We start from the raw sequence: 22,006 nt of genomic DNA, 5'->3' as shown, positions 1-22,006 counted from the left end.
AAGGATCTGCAAAAAGATTTTCAAAATAACCCACAAGGAGGATGCGATGTATACAATCGGCCAGAGCTCAAGGAAAGTTCCCCAAAATACCCATGCATGTTATGTATAAGCCCATAATTATAATTGTATTGGATTAGGTGTCTAAGCCCATAACTATAATTGGTATATACTTAAATTGATAGTAACACAATCCCTTTGGGTTGCTCTCAAAACTAGCAACTAGACATAATGACTTTTAGAGAAAGAGATTGAATTTATTATTTGATTAAAAAATTTAAATAAATGATTTATTAATGTATTATGAAAATAATATATTAATTATAAATCATATTATTTAATTAATATTTAATCAGAAATTAAATGGATTTAATTTCGGGATTAAAGGAATTAATAAAAAGTGCATGGACTGAATTGCAATTGTTCAATAGTTGAGCAAAAGACAATCTAGAACCATCCATAAGGTGGGGGCCGTTTCTTGGAGCCTAAGGGTTTCTAGAATAATCCCTAGTGGATAATCAGGAAAGTAGTTATCCGGTTTAAGATAATCTTGGATTTAGGCTTATCTAGGTTTTCCTAACTACACTATAAATAGGGCATAGCCCTATGATTTTCGGCCAACTGTTTCTTTGGAAGACTTAGCCGAAATTTCTAGTCTCTTTCCTCTTTCTCAATCTTCTTTCATTGCTAGTGTTGGGTGTGAACCATTAGAGACATGACATTTGTGACGCTTGCTCTCAAAGCTTCAACAACACAAGGATTTCGATAGCTATTACTATATAGTGATCAAGGTATGATTATTCTAACCCTAAGTTGTGAATTTCGAAATCATAGTAGCATGTTAGGGTTTTATGTTTTTTTGTTCAAGTTGTATGTTCAATTAGAGAAATTGTTTCACTATAGAAAGATTTAAGGGAGAGGGCATTCATACTTCTTTTCAAATCTAAAAGTTTAGATTGAAGGGTTTAATAGAACTTAGTCTTGGACATACATGAATATCTTGTTGAAATGATTCAACATAGGAAATTCAATATACGGAAATATTGTAGCAAGATAACTGAACAAATATCAGATCTTTATGTAAGACATTATGAATCGAATATCATGTGCTTCAGAGATAGGTTTGATTACATATGTTGTAATATTCACTTGTTCTGATTTTTCCAAATGCTTAGGACATTGAGAGGGAAAAGGACTAGAAGTGGATGTGACTAAAGTTTTTGAACAACTGTTAAGGACATTCTGAGGTTATACCAACGGATTGGTTGCTTGTGGACAGACGGAATTATAATATTAATTTGGACGGATCATATTGACATAATTTTGAGTGGAGGTGACTCTTGTTCAGAATTGATGGTCATATAGGAATATGGAAATGTTTCCAAGGAGGGAATTGTTTATTAAAATCTACATGTGAGTAAGAAACATTAATGCAAGGAAGGGATGCAAGGAGTGTACCTTGAATTTGAAACTTCGTTACCATGGAATTGTTTCTAGTAACAAAAGGTCCAATGGAACATTTTGTAATATCGTTGGCAAAGTCTATGTGACTTTGAAGCCTCGACATCACAATAGGATATTGCAAGTAAGGTTGAATTCTAACACATTTAGTAGTAACAAGAATTTGGAATTATGAAATGAGCATCATTGGAATAGTGTCCAGTCGATCTGTTCGCAAAGAAAGGACCATAGAGAAACATGGTATGCATGTTTATAGCATGGCATGACTGATGTTTAATTCAAGTGTTTAGTTGATTACTCGAAACATTATACAATAAATAAAGTCTAATTAATATGGTGATTAAATAATACTCCCTCTGTCCCAATATTATTGTCCACAAATAAAAAACACACAGATTAAGAAAAACATTAATTACCACTAACTTTATATAATAAAAATATTGTTTTGTCCTTACTTTGCATTTAATGTTCCATTAAATGCTTAGTTGGTTAAGTAATAATGAGAGGGTATTTTGGTAAAAATGTTATTTATTTTTAGAAATGAACTATTATTTTGGGACAAACCAAAAAGGAAAGATGGACTATAATTTTGGGACAGAGGGAGTAAGAGTTTTATTTATATACAACGGTTTTGAGACCATAGTTAATTAAGTTATTATTGTGTTTCACTTTGCATATTTTACTTCCCAAATAATTGGACTATTCAAAACTCCACAGTCGATCGTACTTATGGAAGCAAGTAGCGAATTAAAACTGTCATGAATTGAATTGTAGATTGTTTATGGGGATTAGACATAACAATGGTTTTGCCACAATGTTCGTGAGTACTTGGAAAATGGGGATTTTATGTATTGGATAAACTCACGCTCAGAGAATTACTTCATGGATTTTATCACGAGTAATTTTTAGACGATAATATCTTATATTCTTGAAACGGAGATATATGAGTTGTTGTTTACAAGTCAGTTGTGCATTGATAATACGTAATTGCATCAGTAAATTGATGTTATAAAACGTATTGTTTTGCGTGATTTGATGAGTAAATAGTGCAAGCATATAAGTCGAAGTTTATCCGTTCCTTTTTTCATAATGGGAAAAACGATATCTATGGGCTCCTTGATGATTTGATGATGACATCTAAAGTGCTTGGCCAAGCTTGGACTGAATTGATGTATACAATTTGTAGTCTGATTTCAGTCGTCATAAATCAGAAATCAGGAAACAAAACTTGGACAATGAGATTGATTATAATCCATGTCTCATGTCCATACTATATCTTGTAGAACGAAGTATTTGATCACTTTCGATAGGTTTTGAGCATAACAGACAATCCTATGTGTGTATGCAACCCTAAATAAATTGATCTATGTTTTCTCTATGTTGACGTATCCTACTGGGAATCCATCAAAGATAACGAAATCACTAGGCCAACAGACGAATTGGCCAAGGAGCAATGCGTGACTAACGTCGGGCCTTCGCCCTCGCCTTCGATACCCCGTATTTGTTCCATGGTGCCCAAGCACCAAGGATAACGTTGAAGACAAAACAATACTAAGAGTTCCCCAGAGCGGCAGGTGTAGTGCTCTGGACGCCGTTTATGGCAGAGTCTGCACCAATAGCGAACAACCACCCATGGAACACGATCCTCCATTCAAAATCTGTCAGCCCCTGCCAAACCTAAAAAGTAGAAGATACTGTCGGGGATCTGTTCCCCCTATCCACAGGTATAAAAGTCACCCTTCTCCTCCAAGAGAATGGGCCAGGATCTTCCATCCTTTAACGCTCTCTTTACACTTTTAACCATCTCTCCATCAGACCCTTACTGACTTGATCTTCGGAGCCTCGTTCTTGGACAACCTCATGGACGACTACTTACAATCTTGTTTTCTTTGTTGTGATTCTCAGACTCTTCATTTCCACCCATTGACAAGAAGGATTTAAGTCGATGACATATCACAACAGTTGGCGCTATCCGGGCTTGCACTCAGTCTTGCAAAACCCATTCAACAACACCAGGTGCTGGAAATGACAGACAAAGGACTGCAGCAGCAAGAAGGTGACACCACTAGCCCGGTCTGACCAATGCAGTCCCTCAACGAAAGCGGTCTGTCGACACTGGAAGGACATCTGCTAGCACAAACACTGAAAACGCCACCACTCGGCTCTGCGATGGAGTTCATCGCTAGTTTATGGCGACCGACACCCGACGCAACGACACAACCAGCCACGACGACCACCACGACGACCCAAAGGACACCAACCACACAACCACAACCAACAAATCACCAGCAGCCATCCACGCGGCAGGTAGAGACCAACACCTGGTGCTCGAGCACCATCACATCCGCTATACAACCAATGCATGCAGGTCACCTGTCTTCCCCGATTACCGACATGTCACGCGTCCCGCTATTCGCACAACAACCAGCATTTAACCCATACTCCCACTACTACCAAGGCATGTACCCCCCAACACAGCCGCAAAACAACAACAGTCAAGGCAGACCGGTGCAGGGAATACACTCACACACCATGGGACCAACGGAGTCGAGCTCACAGTCAAATCAGCTGGTGCATGCATACCCCACACAGGCGGTGTATGTGCCAAAAACGTCGAGGTACAACCACGGGTACCACTACGAATATGGTTAAGGGTACACCAGCCCCTATCACGTGCAACACACAATGGCCAGTGGAACATCTACATATCCACACATGTACGACTCAGTACCAAGCATTAGCTCGACATTTTCCCAGGAGCTCCTGCAATACGAAATACCACATTCTGCGCATGATCCCAAATATCCCGAAATACAATGGCACAACAGATCCAGACAAACACATAGACACTTAGGAATGGATGATTACATCGCTCCGAATGAACAAGAGGTTCACCTGCACCTAGTTCCCAGTCACACTGTCAGGAAACACCAGCAAGCGGTTTTAGGCGTTACGACCGTGAAGCATCTCCAGGTTCGAACAATTCAGACATCTATTCCTCCGAAATTTCATGCAGTTGAGAAAAGTTAAAGGTTATGCCAAATCGATCATGGCATGCAAGCAAAAGGAGGGAGAGTCCATCCGAGCATATTATGACCGGTTCACCCTAGCAACTTCAAGCGTCTCAGGCCACGAAGAATTCTTAGTCACAGGTGCCTTCGCCTAAAAAATGCAAGGCAGAGTACCTAAAACTAGAGACGAGCTTAAATAAAGGGTCGAGAAATATCTTCGACAAATCGAAGGAGAAGAACTCAAACAAGCAAATTTAAAGGTTGTAGCGAACGCCTACCTCAAACAAGAATCAACCTACTTCTACTCCCATCCAACCATAAAGAGCGCAATGATGGAAACCACAAAAAACAGAGCAGACATTCGAGACATTCCTCCCGCAGATTCCACCCCTTCATCAAAGATGATCCGAGGAGCCACAGGTCGAAAGTACACACCGTAGAAAAAAACCCTACAGTGGACAAAGAAGGAAAAAAGCAAATACTGCGAATACCACAAAAGCAAAATACACGACATCGGAGAATGCGCGATACTCAAAAGAGAAGTAGCGGACAAGCAATTTAAAGGAGACCTAACAGAAATAGCAAGGACCCTACGGTCAATGTTCGAAGCTGACCAAAAAGATGGGAGACCCGCAATGAAGCAAGCAAACAATCAATCAAAAAAAGGAGATTTTCAAAATAACGAGACCCAATACTATTTCCAACATAATGTAAGTGGAAGATAACAACTACATCATTAGCACTTGCGTTATCTACAGTGATAGAAGATAACTTCTCTTTAATACCCCAATAAAGAATACAAGATTCTATTTCTTTCCCGATTTCCTTTCCTTTATGACTATCGATATTACGGAAATTCAAAATTCTTTTATATAATTTCCAATTATCATCAATAAAATGAGCAGTTAAACATATATACCTTAAATTTTGCACAGAAGTCCAACAGTCAGTAGTAAGGGCAATCCTAAAATTCAAACTTTTCAAGGTATTTCTCAATAGCTCTGTATCACTAAGAAACACTTTACTAACATCTCTAGTAACTATGAAATGTGACGGGATACAAAATTGTGGATCAGCAACACTACAAAAATATCTAAACTCGTCACGTTCAACGTATGAAAATGGTTGCTCATCAATGACAATCATTTTTGCTAAAGTGAGCCTAATTGTATTTTGGTTATATTCCCAATTAGAAACGGTAGCGGCATCACTTTGACTTGTTCTAAAAGTGCTAATTTTATTTTTCTTTTTATCAAGATTATCAGGATTTTGTAAACATACAACATTATGTTTTCCCAAAGATGATGTATCATTCTTTGTAGTGACTGTAAAGAGTCTGGAACAATGTTTGCATTGGGACTTGACAATCTTGCATGTCTTTGGATCTCTAACATCTATGTAATTGCGCCAAGAATTTGATGTCCTTTTGTCCCTAACCACCGACATTTTGTTTTGGTCAACAACCTCACTTTCACCATCCAAGTCTATGTCAAAATTACTATTTTCCATTATTTAACCTATAATTTTAGAAAAATAAATCAATAACAGGTTAGTTAACAGTTAACAAATGAAAACTACATTCACATAGATATAATAGTTAACATACATCTAAGAATTAACAGTTAACAAATGATATTAACATACATCTAAGATATAATTTCAAAAAAAAAAAAAAAAAAAAAAAAAAAAAAAAAAACCAAGTAATGTTAAAATACATCTAATATTTAACAATTAACAAATGAATGGAAGTAACAGATGCTTAACAGTTAATACGTTTTGGTATTGTTAACATTTAAGACTTCACAATTAACTGGTTCTTGATATGAGAAAATCGAAATTAAAATTGGGGAAAATCGAAATTGAATACCAAGGAATCTCATTTAACAATTAACAAGTTCTTATAACACTTAAAAATTTACATACGGGTGCATAAATAAGGAAAATTTATATATTAACAGTTAACAGATGCAATTAAATATCGAAGTAAGAGTCTAACATATGCAATAATTGAATAGAAGTAACTCATGCAATCATCGACATAAAAATATATCATATGCAAAGCAATGGAACTAACCTTGAACAGGAAGATGCAATTGAGCCTATTGAGCAAGAAGATGCGATGGAAGAATAAGAACCGACCGAGATAGGATGTTGCAAACTCGATTACTCAACAAGACTCACAAGAGGGTTATGTGAAGTCAATGTGATCATTCGATATTTTGATTAGCGAAGAACGAGAACGAGAGTAGAGAGTAGAGACTAAGAGAAGAACCATAGTGAAGAGTTGTAAAAGTGTCGACGCTTTTTTATAATGAATTTAAGAAAAAACCCTACGAAGTCTTACATCTTTGACCTAAAAGTAAATAAACTTATTATTTTATATATATATATATATATATATATATATATATATATATATATATATATATATATATATATATATATATATATATATATATTTGCTTTAGAAAAGGCAGGTACCCGCCGGTACCAGTTTCGGGCAACCGGCGGTTTTGGGTAGCTGGTATTGGAACCGACAGTTCTGGTTCCGAAAGCAGATACCCGCTTTTTCTGCTCATCCCGACTATAAACACTAGGAAAAATGACATAAAAACCATTATGTTTGCAAGTTTTTGTCGATTTTATACTTTTGCAGGTTTTAGGTTCATTAAAACCGAATGTTTGTACCTTTTTATTTCAATTTTACCCTCGGATCAATTAAATTATTTACATGTGGACTAAATATTCATTTTACCCTTTTTTGGTTCATAAAAGCCTTTAAATTTGTTTTTTATTTAATTACAACCCTTAGGTTTTGCAAGAAAATCAATTTTACTGGATAAATTTACAAAAAGAGCAAGTTTATAAAAAAAATTCTATAAATTTGAGGTTATAATTGACGTAAAATACAACTTTTAGTAAATCCGATAAAAACTTACAAATGTAAGGATGTATGAGGCATTTACTGTCCATTTTTATCATTTTTTAGTCACAACAAGACAGCAATCATATACTAATATGGTTTTAACACGAAAGACCTGGGGATGTCAATTATTTTTGTGGGACCTTGTTTCTGTAGGAATCGACTCCAGAAAATGGTATAACTTTTTCAAAATTACGAGAGCAAGAGTCAGATTAAACCTTGTTTTATTTTCGAGACCTAAGGCATGAGTAGGAATTTTCATTTCGTACTCCCGCAAGGCCCCCGTTACCACCACACAAATAGATAATATATACAGCCAAACATGTCAGGTCCAATCAACCATTGGGTTAGAATACCTAGGACCCAATCAACCGTTAAGTCCAATCATCTTCAGGATGGAATATCCCAGGTAAAAATGTCAATATATCACAGATCCAATCAGCCATCGGGTTAAAATACCAAAGTTTTGTTGGCATACCACACTGTTTCTCTCGAGCCTCGGTGCCCACACCTTACAGCATGCTTGCACCGGATATCTTGGCCTATACCAAAAAACAGGACCTCCTCAACCCAAACTAAACAGGGTTTTTAACTTTTTTAGTTTTTTAAAAACTAGATTTTAACCTTTTAAGTTACAAAAAATAAATTTTTATCAAAATGGAGGGGATGTAAGTACACAAAGGCTGGCGCAGTAATTTATTTATTTCGGGGCAGCTATTTTAGCTCTCATCTGATCCCGTTGAATGCAAGTAACACTGTACCCGGCATATGGAATAACATTGCGGGCATTAGAAAAGATTTGGTAAAGAAGTATATTCCAGTTGAACAAGTCCTAACAAAAAAGCAAGACCCAATTAGAGACTACTAGCACTGCAGTCTCACCTCGGATGGATCTTCCATTGTCAAGGCTCTAAGGAAACTTTGGGATTTCAGTCCGCCGAGCGCTAATGGTAAGTTTACTTGGCTAAAAGAAGTTCCAATTAAGGTGATTTGCTTTACTTGGCGAGCAAGAATGAGTAAAATCTCTTGCAGCCTTTGAAACTAATTTATGCAGCCATTGTGGGACCATGTAGGAAAGTGCCGATCATGCATTAGTTAGATGTGAGTATGCCCGTTTGGTATTAGATTGCATTTTGAAATGGTGCGGGGTTCCAATATCTAATTTCCGAACGGCATAGGACATCTTAGATTATGCCAACAACTAGTTTGATTACCCTAAAAAAAAAATTGCTTCTCAAAATATATTATGTATCACTTTGGTGCATATGGAAAGCCCAAAATGACAGAACTTCAACATGAAGCAGCAGCCTCCCTCCACCTGTGTGATATCATCCAATCTACTACATTTCTTTAATGTCGTTGCTTCGTTGAAAGCTTAGAAAGACTATTTTCCAACAAAATTGGTTTCCAACGTTTCTTTGTTGATCACTCTTCTTTTTATGAGCCAGTATGATAACTGAAACGTGGCAGCCATACCACTAATGGTTATTTAAGAAGATGATGGCAGCACAAGAGATCTCGCCGTGGTAAGCTGCGTCAGTGCCAGTACACATCAGAGTACTAGAAGCAATATTTTGTATTTTAATGATTTACGTGAGCATTTCGAAATCTTTCACTTGAGCACCAATTAAAACTTTTACTGCCTTTTTATTTTAACTACATGGTCACAACTTCCCACATCAGCGCAAATCAAACTTTCATTTTGGCAAGTTGTTGATTTCAAGTTGTGTTGTTTGAAAAACTGGTTCAATAACATTGTTACCAATTTTTTAGATAGAATACTAAGAATAGTTAATTAGAGACTTTAGTATATACTTGTGTAAATCTAGCCTTATCCGAACTGTTTTTCCTAAAATTTCGTTGTATAAAATGTTAAACATTGAAGTTCTTATGATAATTTGCAACGCCAATCAAAATTTTCTTTAGATATTCTTGACATTAGATTAACTATAAATCTATCAATGTCAATAAGGCTTAATCAAGAAGCTTCTGCGAAGGATCCTTAACCTCAAAAGATTCAAATTATCGGCAAAAAACGAGAGCACAAAAACCTAAAAGAGATGTTGCGATTTGTTCGAGGCCATATTCAAAACTGAAAGACTTTGATAGGCACGGAGAATCGCTAGATTTTTTTGATGTTGCCAACCTTCAATGCAAGTTTCGTCACATTTCATAGGCGTCCTTGCTCTGCAAATTGGCTTTTTCTGCTCTAATAAATTATATTCTGTTCTAATGATGTAAATGCCTTTAGTAACTCGACACAAATTGAAATTTTGACCATAGCCACGAAGAACATAGAGCTAATACACTGAGGATATCCTATTGTGATCAAAAAGTCGAAAAAGATCACATAATAAAAAGAAATTTTTGAACAAAAACACGAAAAGGGAAGAAAAAATGTAGCGATTTGTTCGAGGCCGTATTCAAAATCAAGAGATTTGATAGGCACGGAGAATCGCAGAAATTATTTTGATTTTGCCAACCTTCAATGCAAGTTTCGTCACATTTCATAGGCGTCCTTGCTCTGCAAATTGGCTTTTTATGGTCTAATTAAGTAAATGCCCTGAGTAGCTCGACAGAAGTTTAAAATTTGATCATATCGACGAAAAATATAGAACTAATACACAAAGGATAATCTATGGTGATTATAAGTCGAAAAAGATCGCATGATGGAAGAAAAAAATGTAGCGATTTGTTCGAGGCCGTATTCAAAATCAAGAGATTCGATAGGCACGGAGAATCGCAGAAATTGTTTTGATTTTGCCAACCTTCAATGCAAGTTTCGTCACATTTCATAGGCGCCCTTGCTCTGCAAATTGGCTTATTTCCATTTCTCTTCTTTCAAAGAAATCAATAACAGATAAACACATAAAAGATATTAACAAAAACAAACAGAAAATTATCTCTAAGTTGTCTAATATGAATCTATATTCCTTGAAAACCTATCGAGATCGTTTATTGGTTTCTAGTAGCCGAAAAGGAGACGATGAAGACGATGATTTATCACTCATTCAAGGTGAGCATATATAGGGCTGATAACCCTAGCCCTAATTTTGACTGCATGTTAAAATGCCAATGGCCCAAATATCAAGGGCCCAATTTTAAGATATGGATGCTTAACAAAGTCTTTAGTGTTAGAAAATATATGATCGGTGTAAGCACTCTTAATACGCAACTAGTTAATTTTTATTAGCAGATTAAACACATCTTAAATTGATAAAGTTTTTAGTCAAATAGGCAGCATAGATTTACCTTGTAACAAACAACAAATTCAAATATGTTCAATGCATGTTATCAGAGCTAACCTTATAGTTTTACATCAATTTTTTATCATCTGCTAATAATTTTCACTCATTCTACAAAAATATCAATAGAAATTGAGTTAAAGTTATTTATCTTATATTTTAAAAAATCATTCATTTTTTAAATTACCATCCGGACCTGGATAAAGGGATCTAACTTGGTAATGTTGTTCTCTTATAAATAACATTTTGAACTCACTTGTTTCGGAATTTATATCAATCCAACTAAAAGAATGTCTTCTTCTAACAATAAAAAGATTCATTTTTTATATGTAAGTTTTTATTAATTTTATAATTATATGTCTTTTAATTTATATTATATGTTAAAAAATAGATAATTTCGTTTGTATCAATTATATACTAGTATGTATTATTTGTTTTCCTTCGAATTTTAGTGGGTTTTAAGTTATTGTAGGATTACATGTAGTTAGATGTATGCACTAGATCAACAAATCCAAGAAAATATCCAAATTCTAACAAATCTATAACGACTCTGGAATACTAAGATCATGTCTATAATATATATATATATATATATATATATATATATATATATATATATATATATATATATATATATATATATATATATATATATATATATATATCTGGAATACCAAGATCATGTCTATAATATATATATATATATATATATATATATATATAACACATCTGGAATGCATAGAAACGATCTGGAATGTTGATTTGAAAATTTGTTCCGGAATGTACATCGAAACTTATAAATGTTGATCCGAAATTGTGTTCCAGAATGTCCTCCGGAACATGCAACAAATGCCTAATCAATGAGTCTTTTTATTGTAGTATGATGAAACATATGAAGCGGTTGTAACTACAACCTACAGGCCTGAACTTGGAATATAAATCATGGTCCGTTTACGATACATACCACTTTGTGCGGCCATGTTTGGGCATCCGGTTTTGGTGCTTATGATAACATATCGATGGGTATCGAATGTCACCCTTTACTCTGTCATTATTTTATATGCAAAGAATATACTACTTATCCTCAAATTACTTTGTCACCTTTTACTCTGTTTTGGTTTGGATGGTCCGCTTGCTCTGACCGTCGGTCTGTGGATGATAAACAATATTGAAATGTAACATTGTGCCCAATTCCTTGTGGAACTTCTGCCATAATCGGAAAGTGAACCGAACATCTCGGTCTGAAACAATGGAGACAGGAACCCCATGACGGGCAACGATCTCCCGAACATACACATCAGCCAACTTTTTGGCCGAAGAGCTCTCCCGGATGGTCAAAAAGTGGGCACTCTTGGTTTATCGATCCATGATGACTCGTATAGCATCAAAACCCTTGGCCTTCTTCGACAAATTGGTGATAAAATCCACAGTGATTTGTTCCCACTCCCATATGGGAACCTCCAAAGGCTGTAACTTCCCATGCGACCTCTAATGCTCGGCCCTGACCATTCTACAGGTCAAGCACCTCTCGACATAACAAACTATCTCCCTCTTCATATACGACCACCAGTGACTCAATCTCAAAAACCGATACATCTTGGTGGCTCTAGGGTGTATAGAAAAATAATACTTATGAGCCTCCTCTAGTACTATCTGCCTGATCCCACTAGAAACCAGAACCCAAACCTGATCGCATCGGGTTAACAATGCCCGATTATCAGTGACAAACCTATCGGTCTCGCCCTTAATCCTCTACTGTTTATAGTTCTCCTTCTAAACTCCCTCTGTCCGAGCCTCCCTGATCAAACCCAAAAGTAGGGAATCAACGAATATCCTCATACACATCTCCCCAACCGAAGACCCAACTGACTTGCGGCTCAATGCATCCTCTACCACATTCGCTTTACCCGGATGATAAAGAATTTCGCAGTCATAATCCTTGACCACGTCCAACCACCTGGGTTGCCTCGTGTTAGGGTCCGACTAATCAATATGATATCTCAAACTCTTATGATCTGTGTAAATGGTACAATGGACCCTATAAAAATAATGTCTCCAAATCTTGAGGGCAAACACCACTACCCCCAGCTCCAGGTCATGAGTATCATATCGCGTCTCATGCAGCTTCAGCTGCCACGACACATAAGCAATCACTTGTCCTCTCCACATAAGAACCACCCCCAAACTGTTGATAGATGCATAACAGAAAACCACAAAATCCTCGTCTCCCTCCAGAAGGGTCGGGGACTCACATAACCTCCGCGAAGAGTCTTAAATGTCGATTTCTGCACATGTCCCCATCGTAAATACACTCCCTTCACTGTCAGACGAGTGAGAGGTACCGCAATCTTGGAGAAATCATGAATAAGTCTTTGATAGTATCCCGCCGAACTCAAGAGACTCTTGATCTCTGAGAGAGATTTCGGAACCTCCCACTATATCACAGTCTCGATCTTGGTCAGATCGACCAAAATCGCATCTTGGTTAACGAGGTTCCTTAGTAACTGGACCTCTCGTAACCAAAACTCACACTCCGCGAACTTGGAAAACAGTTGTTCCCGCCTTAATACTCCCAGAAGCTCTCGAAGGTGCTCTATATGCTGCTCTTTGGTCTTGGAATACACCAAGATATCATCAATAAATACAATGACAGATCGGTCGAGTATCGGCCTGCACACCCGATTCATCAAATCCATAAAACACAACAGGTGTATTGGTAAGCCAAATGGCATCACCACGAACTCATAATGCCCATAACGAGTCTGAAACGCGGTCTTCTCCACGTCATCCTCTCTCAATCTCACCTGATGATACTCGAACCTCATATCGATCTTGGAGAACCAAGATGCATGTTGCAATTGATCAAAGAGGCCATTAATCCACGGAAGGGGATAATGGTTCTACACCATTAACTTGTTTAACTTCTGGTAATCAATGGACATCCGGTGTGAACCATCCTTTTTCTTGACGAATAGTATTGACGCTCCCCACGACGAACTGCTTGGTATGATGAACTGCTTTCCTAACAGCTCCTGAAGCTGAGAGGACAACTCTTGCATCTTGGGTGGTGCCAAGCAGTAAGGCGTCTTGGCAATTAGAGTCGGAACTGACACTAGATTAATCCTTAACTCAACATGCCTCTCATGAGGCACACCAGGTAACTCCTCCGGGAAAACATCGTTAAACTCCTTGACAACTGGTACCTTTGAAACTGAAGTCTACTCCCTTGATGACTAAAACTCACATTAAGCACTTAATTCCTTAATGTCAAAATCACAAATTTTGCTATAGGGAAACGTCTTAAACGATAAAGCCATCAACTTGATGCCTTTGCATGGCTCAAAGATGCCCAACACTGATTTTTAACATTTTGACTATATAATATGAACATAAACTCTTGTATGGTTGAGCTAAATCCATCAATATGCCATTTTATGAACAATGGACCTCAAAAACATCAAGATATACTATTTTAAGCTTCTAGAGTAACTTATACTCACACGAATCAACCCAGGGGACCAAAATATGCCAAAAACCCTAAGTATCCTATATCTAAACAAGGAATCACCAAGATTGAGATTTTATACCTTCTGGAAGATGATGAAGGTGAATAGATTTTGGATCCTCAAGCTTCAAGCCAACAAATGCTTCTCCAATGGGTTTTTCTTTCTTCAAGATGCACCATAAACACACCAAGACACATAAAATGCTCAAAACTCTCTAGAAAGAGATTAGGGTTTTATGGGAATTGCTTTGGGACGAATGAGGCTGATGATAAAAGAGACCTTGAGGTTATAAAGTGCTTAAATAGGGTCCAAACCTAAATTTTAGGGTTTTCCCCCTAACTCGAGTATACTTAGTGTATGCTAGGTATGTCCAACGTACCAGGGGAAAACCCTGTGTCCAAGATTCATCAAGGTACTCCCAATGTAGTAGGCCACCATGAAAAACAAATAAAAACTTATAATTTTTAAAAATTTTACCTGAAAATCGGGCGTTACATGCACTCACGGTAAATAGTTCCACCTATCATCCAACAAATTCTTTCAACTCATCTCAATTGTCCCAGAATTCAGATACATGACGTCGTCGTCCATTCTGCCAATTGTGTAACAAAACAGGAAATGAAGCTATTGATTGTTGGCAAAGGGAAAATCTATTATGTGTCATCCGTGGATCAATTTACGGATATTTTCACTAAATCATTGGGTAAAGATAAAGTCAAATTTCTTCGATCCAAGCTTCAAGTTCGTCCCGCTCTTGAGCTTGCTGGGGGGTAATAACAATAATATGACAGTAAATACAAATGTAAAATGTGTAAAGTTGATATAGTAAATAGTTAATAGTCTAAGTAGCCATAGCCATAGAATAAGAGTAAATACCCCACTTCTAGTTCTTATATTATGTATATAAATATTGTATCTCTCAAATATACACATACAATTCAATTCATTTGCTTATACAAATGAATGTACATTCGACCAACATTTGAAGTAGGGAAAATTGACAAGTTCAAGACCAAGAAAGTTGGGCCATAATAGCCTGATTTTTGCTGAGATATAAGGATACAAGACGTCACAAAGTGGGATTAAGGGTTAGGTCAAAAGCTAACCGAAGATAAGGAGACTATGTATTGTTTATCCAGCTTAAAAGTTTTGGACGATTTTAATATTATTATTATTTTATTAGTGGTTATTTGTACTAATAACTTAATAGTTTGGACGTCTTAAAAAAATATTATTATATTGAATGTATTTTTAAAAATAGTAAAAATTATTTTATAATATTTACTATATTATTAAACATACTGCCTCTTTCTTGAAAATTAAGGGGTACAATATGTATTACCTCATGTACAATAATATTAAGCATAGAAGCACATCGTATACGTATTACACGTTATTAGCTTACCCTAATCTCCTAAACACACAACAACCGCCATCAAACTGATTCTCATTCGTCTATGTTTATCTCTTCACCCTCACGACGTTAGGTGTGTGTTCTTCCCTGACTCCGACAGCATTACACACAAGCAGCGCACCACTACCTATCTCCACCAAAGATGCAATCGACGCCCTAAAAGTCCACCTTTTCCGTCACACACAAGTAGCCCTAACCCTATCTCTCCGCCATGATCAACCACAATCAACGATTTGGGGGAACACGTAAATTTGATCCGGTTTTGGAGCTTTTAAATCTTATTCTCGAAGATCTCTCTGTGACAACCTGAAATTTATTTCGTCGTTGTAACCCATTTCCGTTAATAAATTATATTTTATTGGAATTTCCGTTAACATTTGGGTTAGACAAATCAATTAATGTTTTTATTTTATTTTATTTTATTTTATCGGTGTCGAAATGAAATAAATAAAAACACGTGAAACACCCTTGAATTCATTTGGAAAAGTTTTAGTTTACGACCATTTAATCGGGTACGACCATAAACTACGTTTAACGTCGGTATTGGGTGGATCCCCACCTGGCCACAAACTCGAACCCTATATAAGGGTTGAGTGGTCACCATTGGAGCTTTTCCCACTCCTTAAGCTCTCTCTCTACTCTCTCTCTACAACTCGGGTTTTGATCGAAAAACACCTCATTCAAGCTCCAAAATCGTAAGTAATCCTTCCAAGCTTGTTGTTTAGCTTAGTATCAATGCAAATTCGTGATTAAATCATCCAAATACCTCAAAATCATGTGTTTACGGTTGAGGAACACCCTCAAAACCGTAAACACCCATAAGTGGGTTTTTGAAGCCCCAAAAACCTTCTAGTGCTTAGCCATGACTTAGGGACTTACACGAATGAGCTTAGAACCTCGAAAACATGAAATAAGAGGGGTAAACATGAGTTTACGACCCATGAACATTCATGGACCATAAACACCTTTTTCATGGTGTTAAATTGCCTTTAAACACCTCCAAAAGCTTGCAAAAGTGTCTAGAACCTTGTATCCCTTCATGTGGTGCACCAAATCATGCAAAAATGAACCACATATGAGTTTACGGCCGTAAACCCATGTGTTTACGACAGTAAACTCATAAAGTGTCCTTCATGAACCGCAAACCCCATTTCCAAGGTCATTCCAAGTCCCGACCACTTCCTAAGCCTTGATTCAACCCCAGAACCTTCCCTTATGCAATTTAAGGCCATTGACCACCCCACCCATGAGTTTACGGCCGTAAACTCATGGGGGATATGGTATTTGGGCCGTAAACACCCCTAAGGGTTTACTCTTGAAGAGTAAACTCCTTATCGAGGTCATACACTCCTTAGATGCAACCCGTATCACTTCCAACACTTGAGATAAGGTGTTTTCACGCATCGGAGTGTATTATCTTACTTAATTAGTGGTTCGTTGAATAATTAGATACAATTATGTATCACTTCATGTTACATAGGACCCTCACGTGTGTTCAAGCCCTAAATTGACACCTAGAGTCCTACCCGACACATCCTCGTCTGGTGAGTTCATACCCCTTAATTAACCTTTCAAATGTTTTTAAATGCTTTTATGGGGGATAATACAAGTTGAACCCAACAATTTATAGTATCAATCACATATGATTTGTAGCTTACAATCATAAAGGATTTCTATACTTTTACCCGTTTTGCCATCAAAACTGCTTTCAATGTTATCAAACTCATTTTCATGTTAATTTGTTATAAAAACTATTTTCAAACTCTTTTAAAACTTCTTATGTTTCTAAAATATATCCACACCAATATATTTATATAAGTAAGACTTGAAGGACTTAGGACTGATAGCTTGCCTTATTTCCTGTTCTTGTTTGATTGGGGTCTTAGGGTATATTGTTATTTGTCCAACTGTCGTTGAATTCTTAGTTATATATTGTATGTATTTGTGTTGGATATGAATATCTTCACTCAGTTCAATACTTTTGGGTATCTAAGAATGACTGCAACATGCTAGTTAACTATAATAGGTATAGTTAAGGTTTACCACTCCTCACTACTATTACTATGATACTTACCACGGTTAGTACTATTATGAGTCTCTACATGATTAAGTACTATACAATAAGAATACTATATACTATACAAAAGAACACTAAATACATCATACCGAGAAGCACACTATACACTAATACAAGAGAACATACTAAAACAGAATGTGATACACTATTCCTCTATACGGCACTTTACTGTGCCTTCACTGTGTAACCTTAGTCTCTTGGAGGGAGAGCGGGCTTTACGTGTATAGATCTATACAGGGCGGACACTCTCACATCCCGACTGCTAGCTACAGTCCGAGCCGACTAGGCCCAGGGATGATAACATGCTACCACACTACATATGACCTGGAGGGTGATGATACATTCGATCGCCTATCCGCATGGTTACATAAAGATTCACATTCGGAATCCTCAATTAACAAATTATAAATTAAAGGTAAAGTCGACTTTCCGAGGTGTATTAAATACATATCACTACCTAGAGTATGCGATTATTTACCATCCAGTCGGCAGTAACACTGCTGGAATAATACATTATTTTCCCATTTACTTTGTTCAAATGAAGTCCGAACTATATTTTTATAATTGAGAGTCTAATTGGGAAAACTTTTACACACTCAAATGATCAAACCTACAAGTAACCAAGTCTTGGCAGAAGACTACTTTTATTAGAAAATATAGGATTTTCTAGAGATTCACACTATTTTCAAACTTGATGACAACTTTCATATTACACAGTTGTAAACAAATTTTATACAAGCAAAGACACTAAATTCTTATGAACTCACCAGCTTTATGTTGATACTCGTTTTCAAAATAACTTGTATTCTCAGGTCGTCAGTAGACATGTACAGATGCAGCTTTTGAGAAGACGGAGCACACACAAGACTCCTCTTTATTTTTTATTATACTTTTGGTGTCTAGCAAACTGTACAGAACACGCTTGTATTACAATTATTATATTAATGCAATGGATGTTGTTGCTTGTTTATACTATTATGCATTGTTATGATACTGTACATGACGTCCTCCTCCCCATAACGTATTCCGCCGTTCTAGGTTTTGGGGTGTGACACTCTCTAGCTTTGAAAATCAAGGATGGCACGGGGAAACACGCGTTTATTGGGTTAGGCTTTACAAAGAGGAACGAGGCATTTGATTTCAATGTGGCGTTGTCGGATCATGAGAAGTGTGTAAAGACAGAGATTGAGAAGGATGTCGATGATGCTAGTGACGAGAGTCATATCAATATCCATCCTGTTGTACATCACAGATTGAAGGTATGTATCATCACTTACAGTTTTCCGGCTATGCATATAAGATTATATAGTCGAAATTTTCAGATTAGTAGCTGAAATTATCTAATGTCTAGAAGTATTGAAATGGATTTGAGCTCATTAGACAAGTATTAACCTGAAACATTACGTATATTAGGAGGGTGAAACAATTCGAATCACTGTAAAAAACAAACCTGCAAGTGGAACTGGGATGCTTTCATCTGCCGGATTATCTGAAAAGATTAAGCCACTCAACCTTGCTCCTCCACCCGATAAGGTTAAGTCTAAGCCTCTAGGCTTTGCTCCTCCACCAGTTGCTTCCGGGAAAATTAGGTCTCCTATCCCACCTCCACCCAATGATCATACTACTGTTTAGATGACTTCTACAACTCATAACAATGTTGCAAGGAATTCTACAGATGCTTTCACAGATTTCTCTCAGCTCGAGGTATGTCCAAACAAGCACCAATCTAAAGCAGAAAACTTTCATAATAGGTGCCTTTTAGAGAGTGAGACATACATTAGTGGCCATGTGGAGTGTTTGGAAATTGGTGTCTTCATATCCGACCTTCCAACTTCTTTCAAACTTGATTCATCTACTTTCATTGTAATTTACAACTCATTTATGACTTTTTAATACTTACAGTTATTAATCACTTGGGCTAATAACTAAAAATTTAAATTATATATTTTTTCACAACAACTTATCGAAAACCTTGATTGGGATCTTCAGTATGCTATTAAAGTGGAGGGTAAAATGGACATTGAAATAGTCTCAAATTACTATGAAGTAAAGGATGCTATTACAAAAAGGTAATGTTAAATGTTAATAGTTAGTTAACAAGTGGTGTTCAGTAAGTAATGTGTATCTAAATTATTATTTTTTTTTTTATTTTTTTTAGTTTGGGGATGATTATGAGTTGATTTTTTAGTTGTTTTGTTTTCCCTTTTTGATGTATGTAGCTTTCTAATAATGGTTTTAAGACTCTAATACTAGCTTTATGAAACAATAATAACTATGAGGGACGTTTGACTTTTATAGTGCTATTTAAATATTTCTACTTTTTAAAGTTGTCACATAATCTGATGTATATATGACAAAAAAAAAAGAAACAAAGGATGTTTAACTTTTATAAGAAGAATGTTCAATTCTCATACACATGGAATTACTTGGTCTAATCTCCATTGATATTATAGAAATATACATTGATAATGGGATGGAAAATTGTCACCGAGTGCTTTACAAGTTGATGGGTTTAATAAGTTATTTTTTATTCTTTGCTGCAATATGTCGAATCTACCCTTAAAACATATATATTGTTTACATCACACATTCTACATTTTGTCTTTATGTTTGTTGAAGTTTTTGAATGTCTCAACTGCTGCTCATTTGTTACTTGAATAGTTGTATTATATTTTTTTAAGAAAAATCACAAATCTACTCTTGAGGGGTTGTTTTGTCAATCTATAGGATTAATGGAGGGGTTGTTTTAACAACATATTCTTTTGATTTAAGCAAAATGATTGATATTCCTATGAAAATTTTGATTTTTTAATATATTTATTTGATCGATAATAGGCTTGTAGAGTGGAATCTTTAAAAACATTTTCAAAACACTTTAAACAACCATACTACCCTTTGATTAGTCGCGTGACAGTAGAAGAGTTGGGGCTAAGAATTTAAAGGCTACAAGGACAACTTATAGATGTGCTATATCAGAACTAGAGAAGGCATGTATATGAGAATTAGAAGGAGAAGGAATCAAAGAAAAATACGAAGAAGGGATCTGGGAAAAAGGTGAGGATTTTCCATTCTTTCGTGTGTTTTTTTGATTTTCAGACAATGTGTATCATTGGTTTCATTTTTGCTATATATATAATTGGGGCTTACACCTTCTGAATCATTGATTCGGTTGAGGGTTTCTCGGGAGTCGATGAATCATTAATAATAGGCCGCTCTAATTTTTGGTTATATATATATATATATATATATATATATATATATATATATATATATATATATATATATATATATATATATATATATATATATATATTCAATCCGGTCTTTTAATCTATGTTCATGTTTTTTAAAAACAAGGAGATCTTTGTAATATGTTATTTATCTTTAAATAGAATGTGTTGGCTTTTGATTTGGTTTATATGTTTTCAAATTTTATTTTTTGATGGAAGATGTTGAAGGTGAATTTATGAAGAGACCAAGAAGATGTAGATGAAGAAATGCATGAATGAGAGGGAGAGTTATATGCTTATATTTTTAATCTGTATTGTACAATTATTTTATTTTAAATTAATATGATCTGTAAAATAATCAATCATGTATAAATCTTTATATGATTTATTTTCAAATTATAAATGTTTCATAAATGTTATTTGAAATTAGAATTCAAATGTACAAATGACTTATTTTTCATTTTAAGTTAGTTGTATTAACTTAATTGTTAATAAAAATTTATTAGTATTTGTTACATTGTGACAAAAATTGTTATATGGGTTCAAAATTATACTAATAATGAATGTGGTAAACTCCTATTAAGTAAATATACGTGTCTGAAAAGTTGTAAACATATGTAAAATAAAAACATATATTTTCTATAAAACGTCATTAAGTTATATAAGCGAAACCTTATTAAAAAAATTTTCAATATAATAAGGTGCATCGTACGTAGTCAGCGAACCGTATAATTAAATGACAAAAGAAAAAAAAGAAAACTATCAATTTTGTATAGCTGAAAACCATCTTCCACTTCTTGCACTCTCATTACCAACTTGCATCGAAGTTCTACATTTTTTTTTAATAAATTTTATTACTTGGGTTTTCATAGCTCCTTTTTCGTAAATAAGTAGACCAAACACATCCACAACTTGCATCTTGTGAAGAATAAAAACAATAGAATATCTTTTAACACTATTCCTTTAAAGTTGATATTTTTCATGAATTGAAGCATTGATGGTTGATCCGATGTAGTAAATCTTATACAAAATCACCCACAGTCTTAATTCCAATGTAGTAAACTATTTGTACAAAAGAACTAATCGCCTCTTGAAATTAATTTTTGAAAAAAAATGTTTGCACCCGTCGCTTGGTGCGGGTA

At 35.6% G+C, this 22,006-nt stretch overlaps 3 non-coding genes and 1 pseudogene across 3 annotated transcripts; 1 reads left to right on the top strand and 3 right to left on the bottom strand.

Annotated features, from left to right (window-relative positions):
* Positions 1-9,451: 9,451 nt before the first annotated feature.
* Positions 9,452-9,580, bottom strand: LOC111912499 (small nucleolar RNA snoR86). Its single transcript, XR_002857179.1, has one exon. It is a non-coding gene; the product is annotated as a small nucleolar RNA snoR86 (small nucleolar RNA).
* Positions 9,581-9,788: 208 nt separating this feature from the next.
* Positions 9,789-9,917, bottom strand: LOC111912497 (small nucleolar RNA snoR86). The gene has a single exon (XR_002857176.1). It is a non-coding gene; the product is annotated as a small nucleolar RNA snoR86 (small nucleolar RNA).
* Positions 9,918-10,073: 156 nt separating this feature from the next.
* LOC111912498 (small nucleolar RNA snoR86) lies at positions 10,074-10,202 on the bottom strand. The gene has a single exon (XR_002857178.1). It is a non-coding gene; the product is annotated as a small nucleolar RNA snoR86 (small nucleolar RNA).
* Positions 10,203-10,311: 109 nt separating this feature from the next.
* LOC111912489 (uncharacterized protein At1g03900-like) lies at positions 10,312-19,814 on the top strand (annotated as a pseudogene).
* Positions 19,815-22,006: the final 2,192 nt, after the last annotated feature.

Source organism: Lactuca sativa, chromosome 5 (genome assembly GCF_002870075.4).
Source record: "Lactuca sativa cultivar Salinas chromosome 5, Lsat_Salinas_v11, whole genome shotgun sequence".
NCBI lineage: Eukaryota > Viridiplantae > Streptophyta > Magnoliopsida > Asterales > Asteraceae > Lactuca > Lactuca sativa.
Note: the sequence above shows the minus strand (reverse complement) of the source record. Positions and strands in the feature narration are given on the sequence as shown.